This window comes from Macrobrachium rosenbergii, chromosome 15, assembly GCF_040412425.1.
Source record: "Macrobrachium rosenbergii isolate ZJJX-2024 chromosome 15, ASM4041242v1, whole genome shotgun sequence".
Classification (NCBI taxonomy): domain Eukaryota; kingdom Metazoa; phylum Arthropoda; class Malacostraca; order Decapoda; family Palaemonidae; genus Macrobrachium; species Macrobrachium rosenbergii.
In genome coordinates this window covers 56203069-56219555 of record NC_089755.1, presented here as the reverse complement: position 1 = coordinate 56219555, position 16487 = coordinate 56203069, and the positions used below count along the sequence as shown (strand labels likewise).

General features: G+C 37.5%; 1 protein-coding gene across 6 annotated transcripts in view; it reads right to left on the bottom strand.

Moving 5' to 3' along the window:
- Positions 1–13292, bottom strand: part of LOC136846761 (multiple epidermal growth factor-like domains protein 6) — a 50659-nt gene extending 37367 nt beyond the window's left edge. For 5 of the 6 annotated variants that reach the window (XM_067117969.1, XM_067117972.1, XM_067117973.1 and 2 more), the window contains exon 1: positions 13153–13292. The gene's annotated coding sequence lies outside the window, so the exon portion shown is untranslated. Of the gene's footprint in view, positions 1–13091 lie in introns of all 6 variants that reach the window. The other variant, XM_067117970.1, reaches the window with a different exon arrangement.
- Positions 13293–16487: the final 3195 nt, after the last annotated feature.

Here is a 16487-nt window from a genome sequence, read left to right as displayed (position 1 = left end):
GGTCTAGCAATTTCCTTTTTCAGAGACTCCACCTCTCCATCGGCTTAGCAATTTCCTTTTTCAGAGATTCGACCTCTCCATCGGCTTAGCAATTTCCTTTTTCAGAGATTCGACCTCTCCATCGGCTTAGCAATTTCCTTTTTCAGAGACTCCACCTCTCCATCGGCTTAGCAATTTCCTGTTTCAGAGACTCGACCTCTCCATCGGTCTAGCAATTTCCTGTTTCAGAGACTCGACTTCTCCATCGGTCTAGCCATTTCCTGTTTCAGAGACTCTACCTCTCCATCGGTCTAACAACTTCAGAGACTACCTCTCCATCGGCCTAGCAATTCCTAGGCCTCCCCCATGTTCCTTTTTCAGAGACTCTACCTCTCCGTCGGTCTAGCAATTTCTAGACCTCTCTCTCTCTCCTCCCTCCTGAAGGAGGGTGAGTCCCAGAGAGTCACCGGCGAGACAGACTCAGAGAGCTCTCAAGGGCGCTTGCCTTATGCGTCTAGTGATTGAACGCGGTTCTCAAGCGGCTCTCAAAGCACAGTGTGCACAAGATTGCTTGCCGTTAACAACAAGGCTTCATTGACGTATGGACACTACCCGACCCTGATAAATAAATAGTCTGATATCAACGGATCCCCTAATAAATATTCGAGTGGAGAGTCGGCCAGGCTTTCATTTCGTTTTACGAGTTAGTCTACCAGAATGAGAGAGAGAGAGAGAGAGAGAGAGAGAGAGAGAGAGAGAGAGAGAGAGAGAGCAGCTTAAATATACTCTACCGTGAACACCTTGGAAATTGTGTATGAAAGTCCATATTATGCAAAGTTAGGAAATATAATCAGTAATGGACGTGATAGTAGGTCTACAGACACTAAGATACTTATGTAGGTACATTCAAATATAACATAGGTGAGCGTATATATGCAAATATGTAATAGCCCCTTCTGTCCAGATATATAAAAAGAAAGATGGCAGCACTGAACTTCCAGCAGGGACAACGAACACAAATCCGCGAGACAAAACTAGACCATGTTGGGGGCATTTCGAGAGCAGCACTCGAGGAGCCGTTAAAATATCATGTCCTTAAAGAAAAACACTTCTAAAGACTAGTTTCTTTTTCACGATCACTTGAATTTTAGTCTCCCTCCTCGCCAGGTGGGCCACTAATTTGAATACCGCCATGTTCTCCACTTGAATTATCTTGCTCGTAAGTCTAGACTATATGGTTGGCGGAATCATACCTGTCGTTCAATTCTTGTATGCGTCTAGCTCTTGAAAAGAGAAGGGGCACTGGAATAGCCACCTTGATGCTTATTTTTCATCTTAGGACCCGAAAAAAGCAGAACATTGAAATTAAAGTAAAGAAAGGAGTTAGGCTAATCACTAAAGAAGCTATAGAGTTGGTTATTCAAAGGAGAAAGCTTTCAGGAATCAGAATTAACAGAAGAAGAAGCAAAAGATTTTCCAAAAGCTAGTACCATATGGGAAAGGAACAGTCACTAAAGTTTTGCAAAGACGAATCAGCTTTAACATTAAAAAAAGAAAGGAAAAAAAATGAAAACCGCGATGATAAAACGCCAAAAAAGGAGAGGAAAGACAGAGAATTCCGATGATATAAAGATCTTCTTCTTTAGTCTAATGAAAAGAGAGTAAGGAAGGAGGAAAGTTCGTAAGTGCAACCAATAAGCTTCAGGATGCTGATACGGACACCCCACCTGTTCTCCAGACTCCTCCAGGGTTCAAGGGTTCCGTGTTGTGCTGACGAAGGGGGGTAATAATAAACTCCTCTTCAGACTGCAGGAGGAGGAGGAGGAGGAGGAGGAGGAGGAAGAAGAATTTTCGTAGGGCCTGAGGCTATCTCCCCCTCCTCTTACGGTTAAAAATAAGAACTGTGAGGCGTCTTTTCAGACACAATTATTTTTCAGGAATAATTTCTCATTATGAAACGTCTTGAAAGAAGGTTTATGTTGTCTGTTCATTTTCTCTCTCTCTCTCTCTCTCTCTCTCTCTCTCTCTCTCTCTCTCTCTCTCTCTCTCTGTCATTGTGAGTCTACGTCTTAGACGGAATTATTTTCCCACCATGAAAACAACTTGTTATTGTCTATTCAGTTTCCTATACTTCTCTCTCTCTCTCCAATGTTAGAGTAAGGGCTACGTCGTTATGTCCCCAGTTCACTAGACTATGTTCGTTCCATGGACGAGGAAAGAAGAGAGAGAGAGAGAGAGAGAGAGAGAGAGAGAGAGAGAGAGAGAGAGAGAGAGAGAGAGGTAAGCATAAGAAAATGAATAAGCAATAACTAGTTATACACCTACTTATATAAGGTTTCATGATGAGAAATAATCCCGTCACAGAAGTAGACCAACAATAAGAGAGAGAGAGAGAGAGAGAGAGAGAGAGAGAGAGAGAGAGAGAGAGAGAGAGAGAGGAATAAAAGATGGAAGGGGGCGAGAGAAGGGCGATTGATTACATCCAAGAGGATGATCTGATGGTCAACTCGGCCGCTGACTGCTATCTTCAATGTGTACCTTTGAAACCCACAACCGCTTGGCTGGAATTACACATCATCGGCCTAGCGACTAGGCCAAGCCATAACGGTGATAACTGTCCCTTTAATTTTCAATTCCAAAAGCTATGGTTGCTCCAAGGTGTTGATAATGGTCCGTTTGCAATTGCAGATGATAGATGCAGCTAAATTTTCAGTGTACCAGATCCTTTAAGAACCGATAGTAGAAATATTGTTCTACAGTTAAAATCCTCTCTCTCTCTGTCTCTTATGGGAACCGCCAAGTATTGCAACATTCAAGTCCTTTTTATTCTAATATAATCCCCAGACATTGCTATACTAGTGCCGTCAGTGCACCTCACGCGGTATACTGTAGAAACTACTCAATTGGGTTCTTTGCGGCGTTCCTTAGGCCCCTAGTTGCAACCCCTTTCACTCCTTTGATTGCACCTCCATTCACATTCTCTTTCTTCCATCTTATTTCCTCAACCCTCTCCTAAGTATTATTTCATAGTGTAATTGCGAGTTTTTTTTCATCCTGTTACACCTTTAATAAAGCCTTTTCACTTTCAATTTTCCTTTCAGCACTGAATAACTCATCAAAGGTCCCAGCACTAGGCCTAGGCTCAAGTTTTATATTCCATTTCCAACAATGAAACAAAAGAAGGCAGAAATGCTCACATAATGGTGACTAACCTCCTCATGAGTCTCTCACTTTATACGGTTCCGTGTACACCAGCCTCCCGTCTGAGACTTGGCCGTATAATTCAGCATCAAACAAAAAAGACGAATAAAAAAGTTAATCCAGTCTCTTGAAGAGGTGAGGTGATCAATGCGTACAGTCATTTATGTATACAGTATATATATATACATACATATATATATATATATATATATATATATATATATATATATATATATATATATATATATATATATATATATATATATATTCCATAATGAAGATGTATCCTGCATACAGTTACCCTGGTACTGTAGTAAAGTACTTTTTAATTTTTATTTTCTGTATAATTCCTTATCACTGAATCCTATAGGAATAAGCGTGATAAATCAGTAACTCGAGAAACAAGTTGGTTTTGCAGCTAAATCAAAGTACATTCCTCGAAAGCAATTTAAGATTAAAATATATTTATTGGACAACATGTGGCAAAAGAATGATGCTAATTTATCACTGCTTGATTATAATGACAAAATCTAACTAGGTGTAAGTCTAGGTAATATATAGGCGTTAAATTAACAGTAATTAGACTGTCATTTGGGATATATCATGCCAGAGATGATATATGGCATCAATTGGACTAAAAAAAAATATAATGAACCTCCTCATTTATCTAACAACTGACTGAATCACAGAAGAATAAATAAAAAACCAGTCCATATAATTTATTCCAGTGTATTTTAATGGAATATCCTCATTCCTTTCTCGATCTGGATCTAGGCCGAGTAGTGAAAGGAGTTTCCAAAATGCGAAGAAATCGATAAGTTAAGAGGGCATTGTGGTTAACAAAGAAAAAAAAATTATGACGTGTGAACAGTGACTCAGATACAGAAATTTTCTCTCCTGACTGCAGTGGTATAGATACAGGACCTTATTCCACTTTCCTTAACTGTCAAAGATAATTTTGAACTAATTTCTAAAAGAAAAATACAAGATTGTTAAAAAATGGGCCTCTCTCCTTCTAAGAGATCTGAGCCTACCTGCGCACAGACCAGTATGATTAAGAAAGAATAGGACACTTATATGGCAGATATTCAGGGCATTAACGCCCGGGAACTCTCACATAACCCTTTTTTCCCCCAACTTCCGTGAGTCTCAAGAGCCCAAAGAGGCCAAAAGGTCGTTGTGCCCTGAAGGATTCTGTGGAAGCCCTTTTGGGTCGGGCTTCATCGGTCTACGACTGGGTGGAATCATTCAGAGGAGACGGATCGGGAATGTGCATCCGGGTGGGTCGGTCTAATGAAACCGGCCCCTAGACCGCTGCATGCTGCCACTTTTCAGCGAGAGGTTAATTGTGGTTCGTCTCTGCCCTACGTACAAAAGACCTCTCAAAAGGGCCGTTTTGTTCGTTTCATTTTCCACATTCTGTTCTCCATTTACGATTTGGAGTTAATAAGAATTATAAACTGTAGTTCGGTCTAATGGAAGTGGCCTCTATATGCTGCTGCCACTTTTCAGCAAGAGGTTAATTGTGGTAGATCTCTAACCGACGCACAAAAGATTTCTGAAAATGGTCAGTTTATTCATTTGTTCCACACTCCATTCTCCATTTATGATCTTAAATTAGAAAGAATTTGTAAGTTGTAGTCTTTCTCTGTTCTACGCACACAAGACTTCTGAAAAGGGTCATTTTATTCGTTTCATTCTCCTCATTTTCTTCTCCATTTATGATCCGAAGTTAGAAAGAAATTTATGAATTGTATTCCAAAAACCCTAGGCACTCAAGTGATGGTTAAGTATCGTAATTATTTAAAGCCATCAGTCAAAACTGTCCATAACTAGGCCTAGGCTTAGTGTGCCCGCTCCCTGAATATTTAGGCGATAAAGTGCGTGTTTAGATTCGCGTAACATAAAAAACATATGTGAGATGCCAACGCAGTTTCACTATAAAACGGTTTTGTATGCCTGGCACACAAAACTGACGAGTTTTCCCTTGAATATAAAATGAATAAACAAACTAACATCCTTGGTAACTTTTCCTCATTGGTCTAGAATGAAAATGGCTTTCCTGAGTTGACGGACGATAAGCATCTCCGAAATAAATCGATATCACGTCCTTCCTCAGATAATTGAATAGCACATCCGAGTCAATCATGCATGAAGTACAGAGACGATGTTCTTTGGAATTGGAGAGGAATTAAATAAAAAAGTAGGTTTCTGGAGCAAAATTACGTAGCGGCGAGTCTGTGTGAGTCTAGGAGACTGTACAATGTTGATATCTGTCGATTAGACCAACGCTGAATTTAAACACAGCTTATGAATCTAAGTTTAGGGTTTGTTTTTATTGATTTTCATAAGAAATTGACATCATTTCCTGACGTCTGACTTCTGAAGTGCATAAGTTCTTTGCAAAACGAACTTTTGCTGTGTTTCATAATCAAGTGACTTCATAATTGCTGTAATTGCTATGGCTAGACGCAAATGGTCGTTGGCGATATATAGTTTTTTTTTTTTAATTTCATTTTTAAATGATACTGACATTCTTCTTCATTGTCTATCATTGTGAACATTTAAGTTTTAATTCTTATATAAATATATACCCGTATATATATGTATATATATATATATATATATATATATATATATATATATATATTTATATATATATATATATGTGTGTGTGTGTGTGTACATACATGCACACACATATATATACATATGCATACATACATATTTACAACCACTAAACCCTTAAAAATGCCAAAAATTAACGGAATGCCCCATTCGTAAAGACACAGTAATCAGAGACTAATAATGAAAGCCCGTCTCTCATTGGCTACTCTGCATCCGGATGTCGTACGTACCCCAAAATGCCCCTGGTTCCTCCTGGGTAAGTATGAGGAGCAGACGCCCTAATCAGGTGTGGAATTTAAAAACTTAAAATTCCACCCGAATACCAGGACTGGTCTATATAAGCCTTCCTTTCATATGGAATCAGCTGGGGAATTTTTTTCTCTTCCTTGTACCCAATGCATTCGATCTTTTAATTCCTGATACATTGAAAATAAAAAAAAGTGGGTTTGACGACATATCATTGAGGCCATTTGATAAATTGAGCGTTTGTACGTGGTCAAGAACCCCTCTCCCTTCCCCACCCCCCTTGAAAAAAAAGGGTCCATATTATAAGACGCATTAGTCTAGGGACCTAAAAATGGTCTATATTATTAAGAGGCTTTTACCGAGGTCACTCAACCAATCTTAAAGGAGGTGCCGTTGGCTGGAGGTACGCACATACACACACACATATACACACAAACATACGTACTTTGATTAGCGAAATGAACAAATCAGGTAGAACAAGTTGATATGAATGTTTTATTCGTAAATTCAGTTTTATCTAGTACACCTAAATATAAATATATAAATCAACGCTATCAAAAATGACACTAACATAAAACAAAGTCGAGACACGAAATTTGGACCCTCAGATCATGGGTTTTCACTCTGGATACCATAGGCCTATAGAAGCCAGTGTTGCAAGAGGCTGGTACCGGGGAGTAATGTAGGCCTAAGGATTAACTGCATGGACAGGGCTCTGTCAGCAGTGCATATCACAAATGAAGGCCTATCGATTAAGTGCGTGAACAGCGCATAGCGAACGAACATGTGTGTATGTATATGAATGTATAAGCGTGTGTGCTTGTGCTTGCTCTGAAAATCTGTCGATGAAATGTTCTTATTACAGTTTAAGGAAATTCTTGTGGAGTATAATCTGGCGTGAAGTGCCAGGGTAAGTGGGAAAATTCTTCTCCTACGTGATGATTCGAGTATTGCCGAATTTACATTCTGTATTCTGCATTAAACACCCCTCATTTACATTTACAGTCACAAAGCATATGTTTCTGCTTTCCAGATTTCGTCCATCCTAGTACTAAAATCACCTGCTCTCAAAATACGAATTACAGTTCAATATCCTCGTCACAAAAGCTCCTGGGAGAATAAAAACAAGAAAAAGATACGAATTACAGTTCAACAACCTCGTCACAGAGGCTCCTAGGAGGATAAAAGTAATAAGAAGGACTGGGCTAAATAATGAATTCATATATACTCGAAGTTTTGCATTCGGTTGTCACTGAGAGACGCCCTCCTTGGCCCTCAGAAGACAAGACGAACCCACTGACTTGAGTGGATGGAATCCGGATGCTCAATTGCAAGGGGCTTGATGCCACTGTACTCAGCTGAACCAGAGAGTGTTGGGACTAAGGATGCATTCGACTGACTCAGAATGGCGGCAGTTGCTTGCTTAGCTATGAATTTTTTAGAAAAAAACTTATAGTTTAAATCAAATAAAACCTTATATAGTTTAAATAATGACGTATATTAAAACGAGAAAGGCAGTCAAAGTGACACGAGCTACGTTCAGCTGTGAAATCTGAACTCCAGTAAGCTACGCAACATTTAGTACACATGAAATAGCCATTTCAGTCTATAGCCTCCGTGCTTCCAGGAGAGAGAGAGAGAGAGAGAGAGAGAGAGAGAGAGAGAGAGAGAGAGAGAGAGAGAGAGAGAGAGAGAGAGAGACATGACAAAGGCATAAGATCTGGCAATAATAGGAGAAAAGAACAACTTCGACTTGTCCTGTTCTCCAAAAAATATTCAAACATCCATCATTATCTTCGCTCTCTATGTGCACGAAGTAAATTTTTGACATGGTACTAACGCTTCGTAATTGAATTTCTGTCTACGGTAGATTGCGTAGCCCCCAAAACCAGCTTATAGGCGACAGATCAGAATGGGCATTCCAATCGTACTAAAAGAATTGAGCGTTAAATGAAATAAGTAGAATCAGGAGTGATTCGCTGAGGCGAATTCGACACCGAGTGTCAGTTACGGCAGATAACACTCACGTATTTCCATGTCATGACTCTCAAACTGTATTTATACCTTGAGAGAGAGAGAGAGAGAGAGAGAGAGAGAGAGAGAGAGAGAGTATATAAAGGTAACAAGTACAAATGACGAAGGATTGTTAACAAGCAAATAAAAAAAATCACTTTCAGATCAGCTTACAAAAGGAAGTCTCAAGCACATGAAAATCATACCTCGTTGATAAGTCTATTTCTGAGCGCTTGTTTGGCCTCGCCAAGAGAAACATCCGTTAAACTCAGTATTTCGCAAAAAAGAAAATAAATAGATAAAGTTGAAACCAAATAAATACACAGTCTAAATGTCGTATAAACTTCGCATTTCCCTTCCAACCCTTTCAACACGTCGCCAGGCGGAAGGTGTAAACACGCGCCATATTACCCCCACCAATACCTAGACGCACACACAAACAAACTCTCTCTCTCTCTCTCTCTCTCTCTCTCTCTCTCTCTCTCTCTCTCTCTCTCTCCGACTCTTTTTTTTTTCCTCAACGTCAGGTAACCCAAATAGCTCTTTCATGCGGGCATAAAAGACTCTTGTCTTTCAATGACGCTTTCGATGTGTACGGATTAGGTTATCACGAGTGGGAGGAGCATGATGAGCGACAGCTCGGCGGCTTCTTCGACCTTCTGAAAAGGCCTCGACGTCGAGAGGACATATCGAGATGGGCTAATATAATGAGCACGTGCAGACAAATAAAAGCCGATCTATCGATCTCACAAACTTGTAAGAACGTATGGATATTGGCCTGACATATATATAGGTCTAGATGGCAATCACATACTACATAGGTCTAGATGTCACTCCATGGCGTTTGCGGTTATAATCTTTTAAAAAGGAGAACGACTAGATCGTCATAGTGATCGTTCGATGAGACGAGCAGAAAAAGATACGAACGTTTAACGACAATGTATATAAAATAAATACGATATTCCCTCACTCGGAAAGGATGGCAGCAGGCAACGCCAGTCCTGAAAAGTTAAACAAATAGAATTTGAAAGTCAACAGTGACCATCACCCATTACAAGCATGAAAAGAGATAACAAGTTTTTATATTTAAAAAGCAATGCTGTGCAGATTCTACAGTAAAGAAAACAGAGCTTGAATAAATAAATAATACAAAAAAATGCTTGAACATATATCCATAAAGATAGGAAACATCCTTTTCTAAAAAGAGATATCTTACATCAGTTGGGAGAGAAGAAGAGCTTACAGAGAATCATTGAAAAGCTTCGTGATAAAAATCTCTTGTTTTATATATATATATATATATATATATATATATATATATATATATATATATATATATATATATATATATATATATATATATATATATATATATATATATATATATATATATATATATATATATATATATATATATATATATATACACACATTACACAAACGAAATTATATATTATGTTGTTCTTATGAGGGGAAACATGAGTCTAGCACTGAACGGGCGTCAGTTATGAATAAAAAAAAAAAAATAAAGTCAGCTACACCTTTTGAAGTGAAATTAGGCTTTAAAAAAATCATTATAAATCTATGATAATAGTCTAAGCAGCGAGAGAGAGAGAGAGAGAGAGAGAGAGAGAGAGAGAGAGAGAGAGAGAGAGAGAGAAAGAGAGAGAGAGAGAGAGAGAACCTCTCGTTGCCGCCACTGGGAACCCGTTTTTCCTCCACTGTGCAGATTTGAAATGCATCATTACCGTCCTTCTAAAATCGTAAATCCTGCGGTAATGGACCACTGTGACCTCGTTTGGAGGTGACCACGGGCTTCGTTGGCCTTTAAAAAGGAATAATTCAAGACCTTTAATGTACCACACCGTCGATATACTTGTAGCTACTACTCGATCCTCATTTATTTTACGAAAGCTCACCATGAGTTCCTGAAACCGGTGCGCCAATCTACAGAGATATAGGCTTAGTTGAATTTCGTTATCCCATTCTCTCTCTCTCTCTCTCTCTCTCTCTCTCTCTCTCTCTCTCTCTCTCCCCGGTTATTAGGCTTTATGTAGTTTTTTTTTTGTTGAATACGAAGAAATGAACGATAGCAGAGTAAATTAAAACTGTAATTTAAGATGTATGCATTTGGAATCGGTCTACTTTTAACCATTTTCTTAATAATCTAGACATATTTCGCATCGTGGCAGTAGCAATAGATGAAATTCAAGATGTATGCATTTGAAATCGGTCTATTTTCAATAATTTTCTTAATAATCGCAACATATTTCGCACCGGTGCAATAGTACTATGCAAAAGATGCTCCACTCTGCTAGACCAACAACGGTTGTCAAAAAAGTGGACGCGACTGATGCACAGGCTCTTTTCCAAAACCTTCAGCGCTAATATACCAAAAGTATAGAACTTATAAACAAAGCGTTTAGGCAAATTTAGGCCGTCGTAGGAATCCGCTCAAGACTTGGAAGGCCCCGGGAATCCTTCCTCCCTCCGGAAGCGGAGTCGACCACTCGACAGGTCTGTTCGGCGCCATTGGGGGAAAGATGTTTTGAGGTTAGAAAGTTATCATACATTTTTAAAAAAGTCATTTTGATAAATCAATAAGTTAATCTAAATTCATCTCTCTCTCTCTCTCTCTCTCTCTCTCTCTCTCTCTCTCTCTCTCTCTCACACACACACATAGCCTACACACGCACACACAAGCAGTCTGAAAGCATATATTCGATTAAAAGCTCTCTAAACATGTTAATTCATCTCTCTCTCTCTCTCTCTCTCTCTCTCTCTCGCACGATCTGAGAATAATAATTCCATTATAAGCTCTATATAAACCTTTCAATTCACCTCTCTCTCTCTCTCTCTCTCTCTCTCTCTCTCTCTCTCTCTCTCTCTCTCTCACACACACACACACAATCTGAAAATAATAACTCCATTATAAGCCCTCTATAAACCGTTCAGTTCATCTCTCTCTCTCACACACACTCTCTCTCTCAAAACACGTGACAATGTAATATGACAAACAAAAGCCTTTACAAGGAAACAGCGTCAGCTATTGCACCATCTCATCTGCACGCTCCGTGGTCACACTCCCGAAATACGACCCTCTTTCCCTCTCTCTCTCTCTCTCTCTCTCTCTCTCTCTCTCTCTCTCTGTGCATATTTACGACGGGTCGTACCCAAAATAGTCGTCTGCTAAGATGCTTCTTATCAAGCTAAGTCTCTCTCTCTTGCTCTCTCTCTCTCTCTTTTCTCTCTCTCTCTCTCTCTCTCTCTCTCTCTCCTGTGGCTTCTTCGATGGGTTTAATAGAAAGATGATCACACGATCACTTACCTACGAGAGAGAGAGAGAGAGAGAGAGAGAGAGAGAGAGAGAGAGAGAGAGAGAAATGAATTAAAAGGTTCAGAGAACTTATAATGGAATTAATATCTTCAGACTGCGCGTCCGTGAGAGAGAGAGAGAGAGAGAGAGAGAGAGAGAGAGAGAGAGAGAGAGAGAGAATACCGTTGACATCCAATATGTGCGGAAAGGTCTTTGGGGAAGTTTATGTTTTTGTTGAAGATAATATATATACATATATATATATATATATATATATATATATATATATATATATTGTATATATATATATATATATATATATATATATATATATATAATTATTGAGTTTTCTGGTTTCACCAACCAATTATATATATATCCCATTTTCTCCACAATCCTGAACCATCTAATCAAATCATTCTGATTCACCTATCCTATATTTATTGCTATTTTTCTAAGCATTTTAACATTTCTCTATGTATATTCAACCTTTAACAGTTTCAGTAATTTTTCCCTACATTCACAATAATCAAAATCTGCACTTCACTTCACAAAGTGGAGTTGGCTCAACAATACCTTTGTCCACTTCAACAGATCCATTGCACAGGCTCCGCTGCCTTCATTACTTATAAGTGCATAAGTATCTCTAGGTAAAATACCTATAATACTTATAAAAAGAGAGGTCTTTTTTACACTAATAGAAACTATAAGCCAATTTACGACACCAAAAACAGTAAATAATTTTAATTTTTTTTCCCAATTTCCCATAATTTTTCGAAGCATGGGTAAGTTTTTTATGCTTTCATAAAAAGATAAAAAAAGAGTTTTTATTTTCCTGCTTTCATAAAAATAAGAGAATATAAAAAGATAAAATGAATCCCAGGAGAAAGAAGATAGTTTATTTGATTCCTTGGAGACAAGGAGTTTGTTCCTTGCTGTTTACTTTTCAAATAAACAGCCCAAAGAGAGGACTTCAGTCCTTGGAGTAAACAGATTTGTAAGAAATATTAAGTTAACAGAGGTTAAATGTGTTGAAAAAACACTTTTGTTAAATTTTCTTTTCAAGGAAAAACTTACTAAAAGAAAAAAATTAAGTGAAAATAAACGAATATAAATTAAAAATGAAAAAATAAAGAAAATAAATAATAATAAAATAATAAAAAACAAAAATGCAAATAAAAATGGATGAAAATAAATGAATTAAAGAAATAAATAAAACCTGAAATGGTATGAAAAACACTTGTTGAATTTTATTTAAAAAAAGATTGTTATGATTAAATACCAGAATATCTTAATTTCAGCGATTTTCACAATGGAGAATATATATATATATATATATATATATATATATATATATATATATATATAGATAGATAGATAGATAGATAGATAGATAGATAGATAGATAGATAGATAGGCATTTGTAGGACATCAGTCTAGGAGCTGAAAACATGAATTTTGCTAAAAAATGAAAAAGTCTGATGATATCACTATCAAATTAGTAGGTATCAAATCAGCATCATTCACAGAATTATTATAAAAACAATTTCCTTTTCGAGACCTTAGAATAAAAAAAAAAAGAATAAAACCACTCGATTTTATTCCACTTGTAATAAAACGTCTTCAATTCTCAAGTAATACTTTTTCTAAGAGTGTATCGGTAAGATAAAGATTCAGAGGCACAGTTTACTCTTTCAAATCCAATCACCTGTAGACTGAACGCTCAGTCAGTCGAAAATGGCAGTAAAAAGGTCGAATATCCAACTCACGAGAATGGAACACATATGATCTGCACCTTCCACGTCCACCAACAACACTGAGTCAGTCAAGAAGTCTCCTCGTCTCTCCCTCGGCGGTTCCTCCTCAGCCTTTCCTGCGGTTCTCTGTTGAACCAACCCACTAATCCTCCACCCGTCCTCCAATAGGTCCTCCCCTCCAACAAACCACTACCAAGCCGCCTCCTCCTCCTCCTCCTCCTCCACCTCCTCCTCCTCCTCCTCCAACCCTTGCACCAACGTCCAAACCGGGTCATTTAACTCTCATGAAGCTACTATCTCTGCTCCTGTTTCATTACGTCATCGAGATGCGTCGAATGGTCAGACCAAATCATTTCGTCCAATTGACGCTTTTCATTATACTTCTTATGCTGCCCAGATACGAATCTTACGTTTAATTCATAGCCTTTTTAGACTTTGTTAAAATATACTTCTCATACTGCACAGATACGAATTTGACGTTTTATTTATCGCCTATCTTGGATTATGCTTAAAATCAACAACAAAATATGTCTAAAATTTGTTTTAGAACAAATTTTAGACCTACAAAGTAAAATTAAATGTGTACGGTACAGCAAGTTATATTTCAGCACCCACAAACGTTCCATATAATTGTATACACACACACACACATAAACACACGCACACACACTACTTTTATACTTATACAGTATATGCATAAATTTTCGCATATAATTCTCAACTTCTCGTTTTCCTAAACTAGACCGTATGAAGGGAAATACTTGCAGAGAAATGTATTATCAAAAGTGGAATGCAGCCAGAAAGTTAAGATGTTTACTATTAGAGCTTCGTATAAATATAAACAAAATGACCACTAGCAGGTTCTAGGCACATACCATGAAAAGTTCACTCATAAGGTATAGGTAGCTTGTAAAAAAATGGAAGTTGTTTCCATAAACAGCAATAAATGTTTGCAAAGACAGTTGAGGAGATAATTGCAGAATATATACTTTTGCATTACCTTTTGTGCCCTAAATGCACGTTGATATATTTAGTAGTTGCATAATAATCAGGGCATTGTCGTGTCGACAATGAATCACTTTCCGATAGTTACTTGAGACTAGCGCCACACTTTGCACCGTTTCCAACCTCTTAAATCAGCTTGCCCTAGTCACAGGATAAAATCTTAGTTAATTCTTAGTTTTTCAATTTACTTTTGTGATCTGATTCACAGCGACTCCTGCTGACATATCGTTTACTTAATCTAGGAGGCTGTAAAGCAACATTCCGGATGCATAGGTCTAAGCGCCATTGGGATTCAAACTGTAGACTCATAAATGTTACGCACATCCAATCAATAATTGGCGTTAGTTATTAGTTTCTAAGCGACCTAGGCGGCCATTGTCGTTTTTCTCACTGTACTCTACTCTACAAAGGAAAGAAAAGTTAATTTTTCGCTTTTAATTCTGTCATATTTTTGTCTTTTTCACAGGCACTCAGATAACTCAAGGCGTCTGTTTAATATCTCTCTGCTCAGGAGATGCACAATAGTTAGTTAATTTAGCAAACGTTTTTAGTCATTTTATAGAAGAAATTTTGATTTCCAACACTTTAAGTTTGCTGATTTGGATCTGAGAGAGAGAGAGAGAGAGAGAGAGAGAGAGAGAGAGAGAGAGAGAGAGAGAGAGAGAGAGTATAACACGTGGTTATTCGTCTCTTCCAAGGTCCCAAACTCCTTCTGTCCTACTCAGTGACCTATTTTTTTTTCCAGTGTTTTTAAAGAAGAAGATGAGTCTAGTGTTTATCCTGGGGGGAATTAGGAGCCCGACGGTTTGTTTACGCTCCTGTCAAAGTACGTAAACAGAGCCACCAAGTGACAAACGGTACTGCGTCATGTATTTACTGCAATTCTTTCTTTAAATTATGAACTTCTAACATAAACAACCATTTTTGGTATTTTTTTTTTTTACATACAGAGCAGAAGCCATATCCGAATCTGAACACCAATATATGTAGGCCTATATGAAACAGCGACCCCTTATGGAAATGGGCAAAGAAGAAGAAGAAGAAGAAGAAGAAGAAGAAGAAGAAGAAGAAGGGAAGTACATATAGGGGATTTGCAGATACCAGTAGATGTAGGCCTATATGAAACAGCAGCGACCCCATATAGAAATGGGCAAAGCTGAAGAAGAAGAAGAAGAAGAAGAAGAAGAAGAAGAAGAAGAAGAAGAAGAAGTGCATACAGAACAAGAAGAAGAAGAAGAAGAAGAAGAAGAAGAAGAAGAAGAAGAAGAAGAAGAAGTACATATAGGGCACTTTCAGATACCAGTACATGTAGACCTATATGAAACAGCAGCGACCCCATATAGAAATGGGCAAAACTGAAGAAGAAGAAGAAGAAGAAGAAGAAGAAGAAGAAGTACATATAGGGCACTTTCCGATACCAGTATGTGTAGGCCTATATGAAACAGCAGTGACCCCATATAAAAATGGGAAAAGCTGAAGAAGAAGAAGAAGAAGAAGAAGAAGAAGAAGAAGAAGAAGAAGAAGAAGAAGAAACATATTTAACTGCTCTTGTCATGAGTGTTGCACAATACGAAAATTTCTTTTGTTTCGTGCTAAAAGGCCACTGTTTAAAATCTTGTTCTGATTCTGCCTCCTGTTTTAAGTTAGAGATATGAGCTAATTGGGAGATTGATTTCAAAGGTACGAAGGTAACGGGCTAATTAGTTACCTACAAGCCGAGCTAATGACGCAATAGCATCTTAATTTTAGCTATATAACCTTTTGATTTGGCCTTGTGTACTTGTATAATTCTCTCTCTCTCTCTCTCTCTCTCTCTCTCTCTCTCTCTCCCGCAGATAAGACTAATGATTCAGCAAAAAGTTAAACAGTTTTTTTGTTGTTGCTATGCAGTATATTCTCTTTATGAAAAATGATAGACGAATCAGTTGAATATGGACGAATATATGTGTATGTATATAGATATGTATTTATGTTATATATATATATATATATATATATATATATATATATATATATATATATATATATATACATATATATATGTATATAAATGTGTTAATATACTCGGATTTGATCATTTTCATCAGATATTGCATCATTCATTGCAAAGGCCCTTATATACGCATACGCACACTATACATGTATAATATATATTGCATTTTTCATTGCAATAGCACTCTAATACACACACACACACATATATATTATATATATACAGTATATATATATATATATATATATATATATATATATATATATATATATAGAGAGAGAGAGAGAGAGAGAGAGAGAGAGAGAGATAGTAGTGCGCATGCGAACTCCATTGCAACGAATGATGCAAC